General features: G+C 33.6%; 2 long non-coding RNA genes across 2 annotated transcripts in view; one reads left to right on the plus strand and one right to left on the minus strand.

Moving 5' to 3' along the window:
* The window catches only part of LOC120243739, a 60,389-nt gene extending 51,915 nt beyond the window's left edge, over positions 1 to 8,474 (plus strand). The window contains exon 3 of the long non-coding RNA XR_005531385.1: positions 8,188 to 8,474. This is a non-coding gene — a long non-coding RNA (uncharacterized LOC120243739). The remainder of the gene's footprint in view (positions 1 to 8,187) is intronic.
* On the minus strand, positions 4,383 to 16,690 carry LOC120243740. The gene is made up of 2 exons (XR_005531386.1): positions 16,563 to 16,690; positions 4,383 to 4,668 (listed from the first exon to the last, which is right to left on the minus strand). It is a non-coding gene; the product is annotated as an uncharacterized LOC120243740 (long non-coding RNA).
* Positions 16,691 to 18,418: the final 1,728 nt, after the last annotated feature.

The raw sequence follows: 18,418 nt of genomic DNA on the forward strand, positions 1-18,418 counted from the left end.
CCCCTGTGGCTTGTGTGGTTCCTCACATTTTGCACATGTGAGGATTCCTTCATTGACTCCACATCCATAAAGTGTCCAATAATAGTCAAATGCCAGATATCAATGGCAACATCTGAACAACTGCGGATTCTAATGAATGGAGTGGATTTCCAAATTAAAGCTTTCTTCTCACAGGACACCTAATACTCTTTCAGATTTTTATAGCCACGGTGCATGTCTATAATGGTTGGCGGTCAAGTGCTAATGTGAGACCGGCAATAAAGAAATGGAATCGTTTTTCAAAAACCTTATTTCACATTTTTTCTCCTCCTTTGTTTTAAAAAGAAACTAAAAGTATTCCTCAGTAAGAGAATACTTAAAAACAAACCTAGTTGGAATTCAGCACTGTAGTTATCTCAGAGAAAGGAGACATGTAGAGAACTATTATGTTTGGAATAGTCATGTCATTAAGCAATTTACTCTTTTCTGGTTGTTTTGCTTACTCAGGGAAATAGATATATTCTGTTCAAATGCATCCCATCTAGTCTTGCACGTAATAGCAGATAATCTCACAGTTGATTGTTTGGGTTTTATTGTTTGAGTTGACAGGTATATTTCAAAAGTCAGTCACTGTGCCTATATTATGCTCATTGCATACAGACACTCTGAGGCAATTTTCCATGTCCTACATGGTGAAATAAGTAAGAGTTGTTAGGTTTATCTTTTTTTTCATGAACTTGTTTACTTTTTTAAAAATTTCTTAATGTTTATTTTTGAGAGGCGGGGGAGAAATAGAGAGACAATGAGCAGGGGAGGGGCAGAGAGAGACACACATACACAGAATCCAAAGCAGGCTTCAGGCTCTGAGCTATCAGCACAGAGCCCAATGCAGGGCTCAAACCGATAGACTGCGAGGTCATGACCTGAGCCGAAGTTGGACCCCCAACTGACTGAGTACCCAGGCGCTCCTCGAGTTTCCTTTTTAAGATTCTATATAGATAATTCAGTTGCTCATTTGCTCTTCTCCAAGTCTGCCGAGGCATGAGGGTGAAGCAGTTTTACCACAGCTATTATTCATGTCCATTGTCTTTACTCTTCTTGCATATCATAGTTCATTCCAGTTTATTTGCTATAATGTTAATGGAGCAAGAATTATCTTACTAAAATAAGAAACAAAAATTCAACATATGAATATATTCATGCTCAGGAGTGATGTAATTAGTAGAATATTAAAACAAACATTACATCTGTATATACATAAGTTTGTACCTATAAAAATAAAAGTTAGTTTAAGTGCATGCTTATATATATTCTTAAATCATCATTATTCATAGTCACTGTTAACAATTGCATGTATATGAATATACAGGATTTGATACAATAATTTGTTCACTTCACTTTTTATCCTCAGGACCATAACATCCTAAATCAGTAATTAGTTTTAAGGAACAAAAATGCAAACAGAAGCATAAAGGATTATTCTTTCCTGTTCAGAAAGCACAGTGCTAATATGATAATGGTCGCTTCTAAATGCTGCATGCATCAGTTTAATAAATTATGGGCTTGAAAAGAGAATCGTGGACAAAGCATTATCTAAAAATGTCCTGATTTTTAATGGATAAGTAGCACTGTATTTACTTTCACATAGAATTCATCTGGGTCAGTGACTAATGTCATAGTAATAGAAAACAGTTAGAAATTAACAAATTGTTCTCTTCTTAAATGTCAAACAGAATGGCAGTTGTTTTATGCTGAAGGTGAATTTACATTTCTAAAGTCTTAGCTTTTCAATTTTTACTTTTCATTTCACAAACACCATCTCTTTCAGTTGTTTTAAAGCAAAATCATATCCTTGTTCCTGGTGTGTGGTAAAATGAAAGGTAAAATATGCACATTTATATGGGACAGATATACAAATTATATATTAGTAAATTTGAATTGGGTTTCTTTTTGTGCTCTGTTTACTATTTGGCCCTTAAGAGTATCACTGTGTATGTTCTGTGACTTTTTAAGGTGGTTTACTCATATACTAATTTATGACATATCCTTTCTTTTTATAATTTACTTTTTCCAATAAGACTTTTTATTTTACCTATAAATATAGTCACTTCTCTAACTAATAAAATACTTTTTAAGCTGTACAATCAGTGTCAAGTTTACACTTTTCTTTCTTTTGAAAATTATTTCAATTTCACTTTTAGTTTTGTAATTTCAATTGGAATTTTTATTAAAATAACAACCTATGTACATTGTTGAAGGTCAAATGCAAGGCTTTTAAAGAACAAGAGTAGTCTCCTATCTCATTTTCCTATCCCTAATATTTTCTATGAAGCAAAAAATTTCAACTCAATTTCAGATATTTTTACCCTGAAGTTAATGTTAGTTTTAAAAATAAAACATGTATATGGATATTTGTTGATTTTTCTATTTCGACATGCTTTATTGACTTCCTACGTAAGGAATATAAGACTTTACACACACATATGCACAGACAAATAGTTCTTTTCTATCTTTTCAATGCATTGATTTCACAATTTTTTTGGATCAATATTCATTTCAACTGTAAATCAGCTTTTAACTCAATCACGTGTTATATCCCTATTTTGTTTCTTTTCCCGTGATATATTGGCCTTGATTTTTCTGTAGTTGACATTTCATTGTAACTATTGCTAATCCACAAACGGCTAATCCACAAAAGGACCAGAAGGCGTTTTCAATGGGACCAGACACATCAGATGATCCATCTGGTCCACTTTCTCCCCCAAATATATCCTTATTTGTGCCCATTATATTTTGCACCAATCTGAATTGTCTGAATGGGCAAGCAGAAGAATGACTTCCCTTGGCTTTTGTTCACCTTTCTAGAGATTTTCTTTGGTTCTTTTCCAAAGTAAATCTCTTCTTCACTAAATTTCATTCCTTTCTCTGTCTTATTTTATAGCCTCATTTTGATGAAGTAAATCTTCCCATATCTTCCTGGAAAAAAGTACATAGGTATAAAATTCATGAGTCCTTGCCTCTGTTAATGTCTTCATTTTACTCTCCTATGTAGTTAATGCTTAGTCCAATGTAGAATTCCAGCTGGAAACTTATTTTCCTCAGAATTTTTAAGGCATTATTTCATTTGCATCCAGCTTCCCATGTTGTTATTGAAAAGCTCAAAGTTGCCTGATGCCTAATCATTTCTTTTATTTTAAATGTTATTTATTTATTTTGTGAGAGAGAGATTAAGTGCTTGTTTGAGTGGGGAAGGGAGGGAGAGGAGGAGAGAGAGAATCCTAATCAGGCTCCCAACACAGGGCTCGATCCCACGAACAGTGAAATCATGACCTGAGCCAAAACCAAGGGCTGGATGCTTAACCAAGGGGCCACTCAGGTGCAACTATGCCTAATCATTTCTATGTGATCTGTGTTTCTTTTTTCCTTTCTAAAATATTTTATCTTTATTTTTCTTTAAGTCTGAGGAACTTTTTATAAGGCTTCACATTGTTGTGAGTTTGTAGGTCTCTTTTTTTCCCCAGAAATAGTCTTATACAGGTAAGTTCAATAAATTGCCCAAAGTTACATGATAGTAAATAACAAAATCTAGATGAGAATCCAAGTGGTCTGGCTCTTCAGTCTTCTCTCTTCACCATTAAACTAAGAAGTGAATATCTTTTTTTAAAATGTCTTAGGATCAGTCTTTCCCTCTTGATTGGTCATACTCTGTTGTATGCTGGGACTCCCATAAAATGAGAGTTTTATGCATGCTATATGGAAAATGGAACAAATTTTATTTAAAAAAACTGCAATGATTAAATCATAGTGACCATCTTAATTATATATTTTCTTGGAATAAGTTGTTATAAATACCCTGTGTATATATGAATCATTTTTAAAATAACTGAAATAGGGGTAGCTCAGTTGGTTGAGCGTCCAACTCTTGACTTCAGCTCTGGTCGTGGGATTGAGCCTTGAGTTGGGCTCCATGCTGAGTGTGGAGCCTGCTTAAGATTCTCTCTCTCTCGTTCTGCCCATCTTCCCCACTCTCTCCCTCTCTCTCTGAAATTAAAAAAAAATAATAATAAATACCTGGAACAGTCTATACAATAGTTTTAGTTTTGCACTTAACTATTAGAAATCACAAAACAAATGATAATATAAGAATGATAACAAACTCATCAATTAATGTACAGTCCAACAAAAGTACACATAAGGCTTTTTTAAAAAGTTAAACTGTAAACTTCATGTGAAAAACAAAAACAAGAAAAACCAAGCAAATTTTGAAAATAAAGAGTAATGATGGTAGGCTTTTATTTTAGATATTAAAAGTCACAGTCCTACAATAATTTAGATACTGTACTTTTCAATGAAGAATTCACAGATTAATGGAATAGAATGGAAAACTCAGAAACAAGACCAGATATTTTCAGGGATATAATACGTAGTAAATAAAAAAGGAAAAAAGTAGATTGTTCAGTAAGTAGTATTGAACCCTTCTGCCATCAGAAGGTGGCAGAGGAAACAAGTCAGGAATAGCTAAGATATGCTGCAGTATTAATCAATCCCCCTATATCAATGACTTTAAAAAAAAAGGAAGATTTCTTTTTTATGCTACATGTGCATTGTAGGTTAGATGGAGACACTGCCCTGCATTGTATTTAGGCACTCAGCTGAATGAGGTTCTTTCTTGATGCCCCTTCTGGAAAACTGTAGAAGAAAAAGATGGCACATTATGCATTGGTTCTTTAAGCTTCTAAACAAAGTGACAAATACATGACTTTGATTTTCGTGTCTTTAGCCAAAGTAAGGTGCATTTGCACTTGCTTACAAGGTGGATAATAAGAAAAAATAACCTTACATGTGCTTGGAAGAGGAAAACTGTAAAGATTCAATAAAAAGCACCCTATTCATGCCACAGGTTTCACTGTGGTTTGAATGGAGCTCTCTGCCAAGTGGTATATTCACTTCCACTTTGAGGACCCAAGTTATCCAAACAGCTACTCTCTGTGGATAAGTAAAAAAAACTTTGGTGGAAGAAAAGTGAATTGTACATCGACTGAAAATTTTGACTTGGAAGGGACACATGACAATTTTCACTTTTCTTTTTTTTGGACAAAGTAAGTCACATGACTACAATGAATTTTAAAAAGTAGGGAAATATAATTCTAGCTTATGTTTATAAAGAGAATTAAGAATATCAATAACTTCCACTAAATAGTGTTCTAAGTAGTGTAGAACTTCTATAGTTCCTATCTCATTGTTAGTAAGATAATTCATTTCTAATATTTCTATAATTTAAAGCTAAAAATATGAAAATAAATACAATATATAATCTCAAAGTTCAAAGGGACTTTTAGATAAGACATAAAAACAAAGATTTATAAAAATATACTCATAAATGAATTATTTAAAATTGGTAAAATGTGAAAGAAAATACCACTACCAAAAATCACAACACAAATGACTGATAGGTAAATTATTTGTAACTCATATTACAGAAAGAGAAAGAATTCCCTTAATATAGAAAGACTTCTTAGATAGCAGATAGTACTATGACTCAATTAAAATGTGGATAAGGCATATAAAAAAGAAAAATAAATACACATGGCTTGTTAAGAATAATATTCATTGTAAGAGACGTGTAACTAATTACAGGGAGAATTCATTTTTGATTATTGGTTGGCAAAGGTGAGAATGTTTGACAATGCACTGATTGTAAGAGAAAGGTAAGGGATAAGGAATTTTTATCTAATGCTAGTTGGAAAGTAAATTACTACAATAAATATGAATAAAAATGTGACTATTCAAGTTAAATGTGTATATAACTTTTGACTCAAACATTCTAGATATTAATATTACAGATACGATATGAAAACACACATATATAATAGGTAATATTAATTGCAATTTTTAAAAAAATTTCCTTTTTTAAATGTTTATTTATTTTTGAGAGAGAGAGAAAGAGTGTGAGCAGGAGAAGGGCAGAGAAAGAGGGGAAACACAGAATCTGAAACAGGCTCCAGGCTCTGAGCTGTCAGCACAAAGCCCAATGTGGGGCTCAAACCCACAGAAGGACTGTGAGATCATAACCTGAGTGGAAGTCAGACACCTAACCAACTGAGCCACCCTGACACCCCAATTGCAATATTTTTATAGAAGTTTCGAAACATCTTAATTACCCATAAATATTGGAAATTGGTTAAAAACAGTTCTCGGTACATACATATAATTGAATACTGTGCAGTAGTTCCATGAGCACTAATAGAGATGTATACCCCAAGATATTCTGACTCAAAAAATAAATACTAAAATAAGGTACAAAGGCAAGGTATGATAAGATATGTATATTACTGTGAAAACAAGAATATAAACAGACTGAAGAACACATAAAAGTAGTAACAGTAATCTCTAGACAGAAGTGAATGGCTGCTGACAGCAGAGAATGAAGATTTTTATAAGATATTTTGTTTCTTTTACATTTTGTGTCAGATGCGCTTCCTGTCCTAAAATAAACTGAATTGACAAAAATTATTTTGAAGGGAGCTTGAACTGCCAACTACTTCTCTCTCTCTCTCTCTGTTAATTGCTCTGAAATAATATATTATGAGATACACAAGCAATGAGTTTTCTTATTATTCCTATTAATTACATGTTTATTCCTAAAGCCTGGGTGTGATCAGCAGATTTATGTAACCAGGCATTTAGGGTTACCAAATGCTGATATGAACTGGTGAAAGCTTTTTCTATGTATTCTGTAGGAATATATAAAACAGAAAGTAGAGCAAATCATTTTAATAATTTTGATAAAGTTTAGAAAAAACTGGTATGTAATTTTGATATAACAATGATTGATATAAATCGAATGAGATTTAATACAACTTTTGCAAAGCATTAAACTTAGATGAGCAATTGGATATTTATGCCATATATATTAAATGATTTGAAATAGGTTCCCTTTCCACTTTCACTAACATACACAACAAATTTTCTGTAATAAGATTATGAGTAAAAGATCAAGTATTAGTCATAGGGTTATTTATGTATATATTTTTAATGGAACAGAATTGATCCAAAGCACACTTGTAACAAAGAATACTTGGAAAATGATAACTAGAATATATTTTCATTTCTAGATTGAAAGTAGTCATTTATTTGTTTTATGTTTTTATTTTATGTTATTACTTAAAGATAGCAGTAGACTCTAGCCCTGATATCATTATAAGATGTAGATAATTTTCACTTAGTTGTAGAAGTAAATTAAAGCATATTATATTATAAGTAATACATATATTATTTAAAGAAAATAAAATATAGTTTCAGCAAACAAACAGAATGTTTAAATACCACACATTTCAATTTATCCATAATTTAATGATTTTTTAATTTTTTTTATAATATTAGTGTTATATGTTGACAAATCCACATTAGTCTTGTAAGGATGCTATAATAATTAGGTTGCAAGTTAAGTTATTATAGCAAAGTAAACCTAAACAACAGTGGCTTAATCAAAGTGAAAGTACATTTTTGCCCTGGGTGTATGCATGTGATTCAGAGCTACTACAGTGGCTTGTTCATGTTGGATGCAAAAATTTCCTCTATCTTGCTGAAATACTAAAATGCATCTCTTATTTTATAGTCCAATGCTCCTGTTCCCACCATTACGTCCACATATCAGTTTTCAGGAAGGTGAGAACAGAAAGATTGAGGCAACAGATCTCTTCTGTCCCCATCCTATCAGTCAGAACTGAGCTACATGGTCACACCTAGCTGCAAGGCATGTTGAGTGAGAAATCCAGTCTTGACTCTGAATGCTATGTTCTCATCTAAAATTCAGAGATTTTATTATTAAAGGGAGTAATGGGTATGGGGACCAGTAGCATCTGCCTTATTTACAAATTATATTTGATTATACTATCCTCATCCTCTCCCTGCACCCCCTGTAATTGAAAAAGCTACCAAGACTTTATACTATTTTCAAATATGAGGAGCAAGAACTGTGCTCCATCTCCCTTTCCTCCTGCCCTAATTTTTGAAGTCTATCTCAGGTTAATTGTCTACTAACCTTGTGAAATGACAAATTAGTAAATAAAACACTGTGAGTCAGTCATTCCGTGTTTTTTTGAATGCAAATAGGTAGAGATAAAAGATATCTGACAGTACTTGGTTCTGTTCATTGAACCCAGTTTTCTTCATCTTTTTTTCCCTTTCACCTCAACTATCTTTAAGTTGGAGAGGAGGAACGCAGGAACTGTGACCAAATTGATGGGTAGAAAAGATTGATGGAGAGGCAGCAGAGATGGAGTTGATGACAACCATAAAGAAAAGAAAACCCACGTCGCTCCTTCTGAAGCATCTGCGAGGGGACTCATGTATTGTAGCAATCCTCAAAACAAGTCTTAATATAACAGGAAGAAGAGAAAAATTCACTGGTTTAATTAAAGTCTGGGCTTCATCAAGCGGCACTAAGCCTTCTCACTGCAAGAAAATGACCACAATAGGTTAGGGAGGGAATTGACGAGAAATAAACAAAATCCCATCAGGGGAATGTTCTTTAGTTGTGTTCTCCTTATGAATAATCAAGAGGACTCCAAAGATACTATCAGTGTATTCTTTTTTATGTGGAATTTTAAGTGTATCAGGAATTCGGTTTATAATTTTTAAAATTATCAATACTTGTAGATATCCTATAGTTTGTGCAATACAAACTACAATACAAACTACACTACAAAATAAAGACATAAAACTAATGTGAGTAGATAGCATATGATATAGCTGGAGAGCAGATAAGTGAGCTGAAAAATTAAATTAAGAAATCTTTAAGAAGATTACACAAAGACATAATGAAACTGAAGGTATGAAAGGAATTTTAAGGGTCATATAACATTGATACAGAAACCCCAATACCCATTTAGAGTTTCAGAAAGAAAAAATAAAGAGACTAGAAATGTGTAAGAGTTTTCCAGAGTAGCTACCCAGGAGTAAAATAGTGGAATTCTTGGTTTGTAAGGTGCTTACATTTTTATATTTGCTACATAATTCCTGAGCAGTTTTCTAAAAAGATCATCCCTATTTAAATTTCTATAATACTGTGCAAGAAATGTTATGCTGCATATTCTCATGAACTTTTAATATTTGCCAACATTTACATTGTGTCAGGAAGTTGTGCTTTTGTGTGTGTGTGTGTGTGTGTGTGTGTGTGTGTGTACCAGTAAGATACAGTATTTTGTATTTTATTTTGAATCACCTCATCAATGCAACTGAATTTCTCATAAGTAGACAGCACTTTTTTCTTTCAGTCTTCTGGAACACATCTTTCTGGTCTTTGCCCAACATTCTATGGGGTTGCTTGTTGTTGTCTTTCCTATTTTTTTAATGATAAATAGTTTATTGTCTGAATACACAATGCCACAAAGCCTATTTTATTATAAAGAGTTGACTATGACGGTGCCTGCGTGGCTCGGTTAGTTAAGTGTCTGACTTCGGCTCAGGTCATGCCTGCTTCAGATTCTCTGACTCCCTCTCTCTCTGCCCCTCCCCTGCCCACACTCTGGCTCTCTCTCTCTCTCAAAAATAAACAAACATTAAAAGTAATAAAAATAAAATATAAAGTGTTGACTATGTCTTGTAATTTATTGAACTACTCTACCGAAGGTGAAAAACAACGGTTGTATAGAATGCTGGTAAGTGCATTGGTGGTTTGCCCTGGTGATGGTGTAGCTGATTGTGATCTGTGGCTCACGGTGGTTCTGCATATTACCAACACAGGAAAAGATCAAAATTCAAAATTCAAAGTATGGTTTCGACTGAATGTGTACAGCTTTCACATCATTACAAGGTTGAAAAATTGTAGGTTGAATCATCATAAATTGGGGACCATCTGGATCCCCTTGTATTTTTTCTAAGTTTGAAGTGAGCTGGTCTCAGTCAAGTATTTTCTTAATCTACATGAAATTGATTTGGCATATGTGAGCCTCATTTATTTTACATTTTATGTAAGTATGCTGTTTCTTTAGTAGCATTTTGCTATGCATGTGGCTATATGCTTTTCCACATAACTTTTACTTTCAGCTTGAAGAATTCCAAATTTGTTGGGATATGTGCTAAATATATAGGTCAGTCTGGGATTGAGATCTTTCCATGGTGATATCTTCCAATATTGAAACATCTCATCCAATAAAGTGGTATATCTCTATGTTTGTTTATTTCTCAAATTTTTTCAGTAAAATTACTTTTTTATTTCAATTCATTTACACTTTAAATAATTTAATTTCTTTTTAAAGTAATTCCTGAGTTACTTGTTTTCTTTTGTTAAAGTAGAATTTTCCGTTAAGTATCTTGACTATAGAGATGAATGAATTTTTACAAACTGTACATGTCTATATCAGCCCCAGATCAAGAAACAGAACTCTACCATCACCTCAAAACGCCTTCTTGTATTGTTTCTAGTAATAAACTTCTCCAAATAAAATCACCTTGCTGACTTCTAACATCACAGATTAAATTTCTCCTTTATTTGTGTCTTAAAGGAAAAGAATAGATGGTATGCTTTAGAAATTTAAATCTAATTGTTTTTACATAGTTTTCTAAGCAGATTTAATCTTATAAATAGTCATACAAAAATTTTCCAATTATATTTAAAAATCTATAGATATTTTTAGAATTACTTTGCTGAGTATCATATCATGTGCCAAGAAAAAGTTTGTCTTTCCTTTATGTTCCTTATTCCTGAATCAATCAATCAATAGATATTTTTTGTGTCTTGCAGTTTAGTCTAGGACTTGTAAATATTAAATAGAAACAATAAAAGTGGACATCTTCAGGCGCCTGGATGGTTCAGTCGGTTAAGCATCTGACTTCAACTTGGGTCATGATCTCACAGTTCTTGGGTTGAGCCCCACATCGGGCTCTGTGCTGACAGCTTAGGGCCTGAAGCCTGCTTCAGATTCTGTGTCTCCCTCTCTCTTTGCCCCTTCCCTTGCTTGCACTGAGTCTCTCTCTCAAAAATAAATAAACGTTTTTAAAAATTAAAAACCCTATATTTACAAAAGTGTGTATCTTCATTTTATTACTAACTTAAAGCAAATACACTTCACATTTTAGCTTTAAGAATGACTTTTGTATTTCTTTAGTATCTAAACTTTATCATGATCAGAAAATAGTCTTCTTGTCCAAGTGTGTCAATTGTTTGTAATAAATAAATTTTTAATCTTTTTGAAATGTTTCTGCAAATATTATAATCACATTATTCCTTTAATATGATAATGTGATGAGTAGTCTGCTCATGATTGATTATTTCAAATGCACTTGTAGATTTACTTCATGAATATTGTATTTAGTACTTTTGCCTTTTTTTTCATTAATGAAGTTAGCCTATAATTTCCCCTTATTATGCTGCCTTTGTATGTTTTTGTTTGTTCACTTTAAATTTATGCTGGTTTCTCAGAATAAATTGGGTATATTTCCCCTTCCTTTTCTATCAGGAATGGTTTGTACAGGACTGAAAAGTAATTCTGGCTTTAAATTTAATAACTTCTAGCTCATAACTATTTATGTTGATTTTTTCTCAGAAAATTTTAAAATACCAATTCAACGTCTTTATTGTTTGGAGGTACTTCAGGCTTTCTGAAATTATGTGCAATATATCTCATTTTATTTACATTCCATGTATAGATACCTACCTATTTCATTCTTGATATAGTTTAATTTTCTTTTGTTTTCCCCTCAATAGAATTTTGCCTTTTTACTAGTCATTTCAAAGAACGAACTTCTATGACTTTGACGTGTAATTTTATTATCAAATAGCTCTAAGTTCTAAGTATTTAAGATTTTCCATTGTATGTTACTTTTTTGTTTTTTCAACATTTACGTTATTTGGAAGTGTTGTAATTTTCAATTGCATATAATTATCATTTGTACTCATTGTACTCATCTCTGCACATGATTTCACTCCTTTTCAGTATGTTAACATTACTTTAGTCCTAGCATATGTTGCGAATATGGATTAAGAAGCACCGACTAAAGCAGTACCTGCCACATAGAAGAAGTTTAATAAATAAATGTATAAATAAATAAATAATATTGAGGTATTAGTTGTGTTGTCAATTCTTCTATATGTAACCTTTTTTGGTGAGGCACCTCATCTATAAAATTGAAAGATATTTTGAGAGTTACTGTATGATGTAGGATTTATAAAACTCCTCTCCATGTTTCTACCAGTTTTATAAAATACAGTTGGAGACATGAAATGATTATAAGTTTAAATGTGTTTTATCTTTTTGGTAAATTAAGTTAAACCTTTTCTCTTTAGGTAATACCACTATTTTTTGGTGTTGCTTTTATCTTAAAGTACATATTTATTTGTTATTAATATAACTACTCCAGCTTTATTTTGGTGAGTTTTTCACTGGTATATTTTTCCCCTCTTTTTTCCTTTCAGCCCTATATGTCTTTTTTTGTTCATGAGTGACCTTTGAAAAAGACTATAGCTGGGTTAAAAGTCCTTTTGGACAATCTCTGTCTTTTAACTTGTAAGCTTAGATTATGTACCCTTGTTATGATTGCTTACATATTATTATTCTTTTATTGTTCTTATATTGTTCTTATATTATTCTTATATTATCTTATATCATTCTTTAAAATTTTTGAGAGAGAGAGAGAAAGTTTGAGGGAGGGAGGGGCAAAAAGAATGAGAGAGAGAATCCCGAGCAAGCTCCTCATTGTCAGCACAGAGCCCAATAGGGGGTTCAAGCTCGTGAACCCTAAGATCATCACCTGAGCTGTAATCAAGAGTTGGAAGCTTAACTAACTAAACTATCCAGGTGATCCATGACTATCTTATATAGTACTTTTTAACATATCTTGCTTTTTCCATGCTTCCTTTACTTTTTTCCCTGACTTTACTTTTATATTTTGAATTCCTATGTTTGTTTGCTATTCTCATTTGTCCTCCATGTATTGGTTTAGAAATTAGACATTTGTGTGCCTTCAATTAGTGTTTACCCTTGAAATTGTAAAATGCATATTTAGGATTACAATCAGTGAATCAACAACATACTAACCAATCTACTCACATCCACAAACAATGAAAGGACTTTATTTTTTTTTAATATATTTTTTAAAATTTATTTCTAGGAGAGAGAGAGAGAGAGAGACAGCGTGAGCAGGGGAGGGTCAGAGAGAGAGGGAGACACAGACTCCGAAACAGGCTCCAGGCTCTGAGCTGGCAGTCAGCACAGAGCTCGACGCGGGGCTCGAACCCACGAACCGCGAGATCATGACCTAAGCGAAAGTCGGACGCTTAACCGACTAAACCACCCAGGCGCCCCGAAAGGACTTTAGACTATTTTGTCTCAGGTCAACCCTTAGCAGCATTATTACTGTTTAGTATTATGGTTCTGCCCTTATTTTAAATATCACAAGAACAATTGCTATTCTTTTATAAAGACTTTTTAGATATAACAAATATCTTCGTTTTTATTTTGCTCGCTGTTACATTATTGAGTCTCAGATTTTCCATGTGGGGAGATTTTCCCTCATTTTGATATATGTCTGCATATAACTTATAAGTCCTTTTAATAGAAGTTGGTTTGGGTAAAGTATTAATTTTACTTGCTTGTAAAGGTTTTATCAGTAGTTTCTCTTCAAATGCATTTTTGAGGGCATAGAGTTCTTGTCAACACTTGCTTGGTTTTTGGTGCTTTGAGAATTTTAATCCTTTCTCTCTGGTTTCCTTTGTTGCTGCTAAGAAGTCAGCAGTTAATTTCATTATAGTTTATTTGCAGTTCTTGTCTGTATTTTCTGGCAGATTTCAAAATCATTCTCTGATATGTATCTAGGCCTGAATCTCTTTTTATTTGTTGTATCAATATCCATTTGGCTTGTTGTCCTTTATCAATCGTATAAAGTGTTTTTTTTTTTTTCAAATATTGTCTCTCCTCCATGTCCTAGTCTCTTCTTCCAACATTCTGATCTTGCCTATATTAGCTTTTCTCCTGTGTGCTTCATGGCTTGTAATATCACTTTTATGTTCTCTATTATACCATCTATCTGGTCTGCATTCTGAGTATTTCCTCAAATAGGTCTTTCTTAGAATATATCAAAGCTTTTAAGTCTCTTTTTATTCTACTCTTTAAGTATGCCTATTGAATTGTTAATTATCACATTTTATATATCTCTTTAAATTTTATTTAAATTTTTTAAAATGTTTATTTATTTTTAAGAGACAGAGAGAGACAGAGCATGAGGAGGGCAGGGACAGAGAGAGGGAGACACACAGAATCCTAAGTAGGCTACAGGCTCTGAGCTGTCAGCATAGAGCCCGACGTGGGGCTTGAACCCACAAACCATGAGATCATGACCTGAGCTGAAGTCGGATGCCCAACTGACTGAGCCACCCAGGTGCCCCAAGAAGTTCTATTTAAATTTTAAAAAACAGTCTTTATCTTTCAATATACAATTAATATTTTTCCAATCTTAAACATAACATGTGTATCATATATTGTTGCTTATAAGACTTACTTCTTACCAGATGATTTTACTGTTATTAGTCTGAGTAGGTCTCATTTTGGATTTTATTGTTTCTTAAGCCTTTTGCTTAATGTGGCTTTTTTCCTCTTGTGCGTGTGTTCATGTCTGTGTGTGAGTATTTGTGTGTGTACTCATTCCCATAGCATATATTTCAGCCACGTATTTTAAGTGCAAAACCCTAGAAAAAATTTCCATTTTATTTTTTCCATATATATATATGAGCATGAGCAACTCCAGACTATTTTCATTTTTCTGTTTGTGTGTTTTCAGTTCTCACTGAGGATGACTTTGTAATTAACTTTTTAAATATTTTTTTCAGCTTTTTACCTAGTGACATGGCTGAAACAAGTTATTACACAACCCTTTCCTACAAGACATTCTTCCCCCAATTTGTCATGAATTCTAAGTAGTTTGGGGTTTCTGTCTTTATTCCATATGTCACGGATCTTCTTTTATCTTGTTAAAACCCCAGGTTTTACCTCCTGTTCCCCAGGTTTGAATGTTCAACTAAAACCCCAGCTCCAGGTAAACACAGATGATCAAATCAAATTCTCACTCCAGGGTTTGCTGACACCCGCAGATCTGAGCTGTCTGAATCTTGGTTTTGAATTGTGTTCTTTACTATCTATTGATCAGCCATGCTTTTAAAAATACTTTACAAATATCCCAGTATTTTTGGTGTTCTGAATCAGCAAGAACTTTTCTCAACATAAAACTTAAAATATTGTTACAGATAAAAGTCCTCTATTGAAAGTTTATGTTAGCAGTTATATTTTTATATCTAGATTTTTCATTTGATTTTTTAAAAAGTCTTTGCCTTTATTTTTTAAGTTTTATTTTAATTCCAGTTAGTTAACATATAGTGTTATAGAAGTTTCAAGCATATAATACACTATTTCAATATTTCCATGCATCATCTGCTGATCATCACAACAAATGCACTTTTTTGCTTCTTTTTCCTAAATACTTGTTCTTGTTTCTTAATTCCCTGTACTTATTTTATAACTGTATTATATGCTCTATCACTTCAAAACAGCAAATGCATTTATTTTTAAGGCTCTTGTTTATTGCTTTATTATTTTCTTATGTAGAATTTCTTCAGACTTTGGGATTGGTGAGAGAAAAGTACCCCAAATGGTAGGATAGTAAAAACATGCCTTGTTTTGCAAACTCCACCAGGGCTCACTGACCTTGAAATAGGCAAACCATTCTGATTAGTTAAAACAATAAAATAGATGCATAATTCGATCTTGAAGTATCCTTAATTACATCTAAATGGAAAAGAACCGTAAAAGATTTCTAAGAAAAACCCCGATATATCTTCTAATAGTTATACTCCTAGACAGATGCAAATTGAGTTAAACTCTCTCTAAGCCTGGGGCTTCTGGGTGGCTTAGTCGGTTAAGCGTCCAACTTTCGCTTAGGTCATGATCTCGCGGTTTGTGGGTTCGAGCCCCGCGTCAGGCTCTGTGCTGACTGCCAGCTCAGAGCCTGGAGCCTGTTTCAGAGTCTGTGACTCCCTCTCTCTCTGACCCTCCCCTGCTCACGCTGTCTCTCTCTTTCTCCTAGAAATAAATAAAACATTAAAAAAATTAAAAAAAAAAAAAACAACTCTCTCTAAGCCTGCCTGCAGTGCATCTATACAGTCCGTACAACTGACAGACCACACTCCTTATGTGTCATGGGGCTGTATGAGCTACAACATAGCACCCTGTGAGAAAAACTAACCCAGAGTGGCACACCATCCTCTCTGATGAGCTCTCAGTAGGTGAGCGCTGGAGAGTTAAAAACAGACTCTGCCAAGTAGAAAGGAAAGGTGAGCTGGTAGCTGGTGCTCAGTAGAGGTTACATGTTAACTCTGACCCCATACAGTCAGTAACTCAAAACAACAACAATCAAGATAAAGTGGGCAAAGCTCTAAATTCTCTCCTTTGGAATGGTCTATTTTCTTGTCAAGGTGCCTTTGGTAGTTATTTCCTTTAATTTTATTTGTACAAATATGATTTTGATACTGTGTATGTGCGTGTGCACATGTACACGAACACACACAAAATCTTTTACCACGTTGTACTTACCTCCTATACACTTTCTTGAATCCATTGGTTAAGAAAATGGTGTCCTGACTACCTAATGAGGGAAGGTATGGAAAGCTGAGGGCAAAATACAGGCTAACAGCACCACTTAGCCCCCACCAGGTGGAACATGTGTGGTATTTCTCAACAGTCCTAGCTACCCAAGAACAAAGGAAAGGTTCTGTGGGAACCATGGTAACGTGGGAAACTAAGGCAAATGAAAAGTTAAATTCCCTTACAGCCTAACCTGATGACAAGTCCTTGAAACCAGCAGAGTGGCCTCCCTCTAAGAGCTCAGATACCTGGACAACAACATTTTGCTAGGGGCAAAAGAGAATCTTAGCTTAACTTTATCCCCACCTCAAGGATCCTGTAAGTCTACTTTAACATATGAAAATTCCTTTGTAAACTTCCTTTATCTCAACTCCCCCAAGATATACACTGCCAATTATACTTCAAGGTTATGGCCCCCTAATATGCATTCGAAGGGTCTCATGACTGAGATTTTACTAAATGGTAGTAAGTGACATTTCCCTCACAACAGCTAGTCCCTCAAATATTGGAAACCTTGTTTCCAAAATTCCTAGATATTTACTCTATCCCTGATTCCCTCCCAACCTGAGGGTAGATAATTAGTTACCTATCATGACCCTAGTGGAGCTCTTCCTGCCCTGGGTTCCTGCCTACATGCTTTGATAAAATCGCCTTTTTGCACTGCAAATGTTTTTAAGAATTCTTTCTTGGCTTTGGCTCCGGACCACCCCACCATCACCCCAAAACTTCATCATACCTATTAGACATTTGTATTTTAATCTATTTGCTTTTAGAGAAAAGAATTTAGGGTGCACAATGTACTTGTGTATGACTTTTATTCTGGTTTATATCTCAACATGTCATTTTTTTTTCAAACCTGTAGCTATAGAAACATTTATCATTTTTCTTGCTTTTCATGCAATAGCTGTACATAATGTTTCCTTTTATTCAGTGACATTTAGTGGTATTAGATGGTAGAAATGAGCTCAAATTCTGAATGAAGGCTCAGACAAGTATTATAATTCCTGAAAGTACCTGGAACTGCTAATCATCATGATAAATGGCCCACTGTGAGTTGATTGAAGATGTACAATGGGTTGTCACTAGCTGCTTTTAAATTACAATTGCTTTTTATGATGTTAACAGTTACCTGACCAAATGCCGAAATGGAGAGAATCAGAATGAAGAGGCTGTTATGCCTCTATCTTGCTTTATCTTGATTTGATATAGAATGCATAAAACATGCCAAAGTAAATTTATTTTGAAGTCAGCCCAATTTCAAATCATTTTATACCTTTTCTTTCTTTTGAACAATGTGGTATGAGTCAATCAATAGCCCATGAAAAGATTATGAATAGAGAAGACATTTTAAAAACCTATACCCAAGTGTATTACTGATGAATAACTCATATAGAGTATAGTAGTACCTTGGGGGTAGATTTACTCTTGACAACAGTTTTTAGAGGTGGAAAATGTTATTATCAGTTTATAAGTGAGTAAACTGAAGTGAAGAGAGATTTAAATAATGTTCATCAGAGCAATATAAGATACATTTCCTAATACATTATATGTTAATAACGTACAATAACTATATTCATTTCTTCCAATCAGCTTATCAGTTTGGAGGTTCTATTTAGTTCTATCATATGTTTTCAGACAAAACAGAATTATGTGAATGCTGTTTGGGAGATTGCTTTTGCAGAAAGCATAACTGGATATTCCTTATGGCTTCCTCACATCATCTAATATTCTAGTTTCTCAGACTTTTGAATGGGTTTCTAGAATACAGATTGCTGTTTCATAACTAACTCTCTGGGCACAAGCAG

The sequence above is a fragment of the Hyaena hyaena genome, unplaced genomic scaffold (genome assembly GCF_003009895.1).
Source record: "Hyaena hyaena isolate Hyena2069 unplaced genomic scaffold, ASM300989v1 scaffold_355, whole genome shotgun sequence".
In the NCBI taxonomy this organism is placed as follows: Eukaryota; Metazoa; Chordata; class Mammalia; order Carnivora; family Hyaenidae; genus Hyaena; species Hyaena hyaena.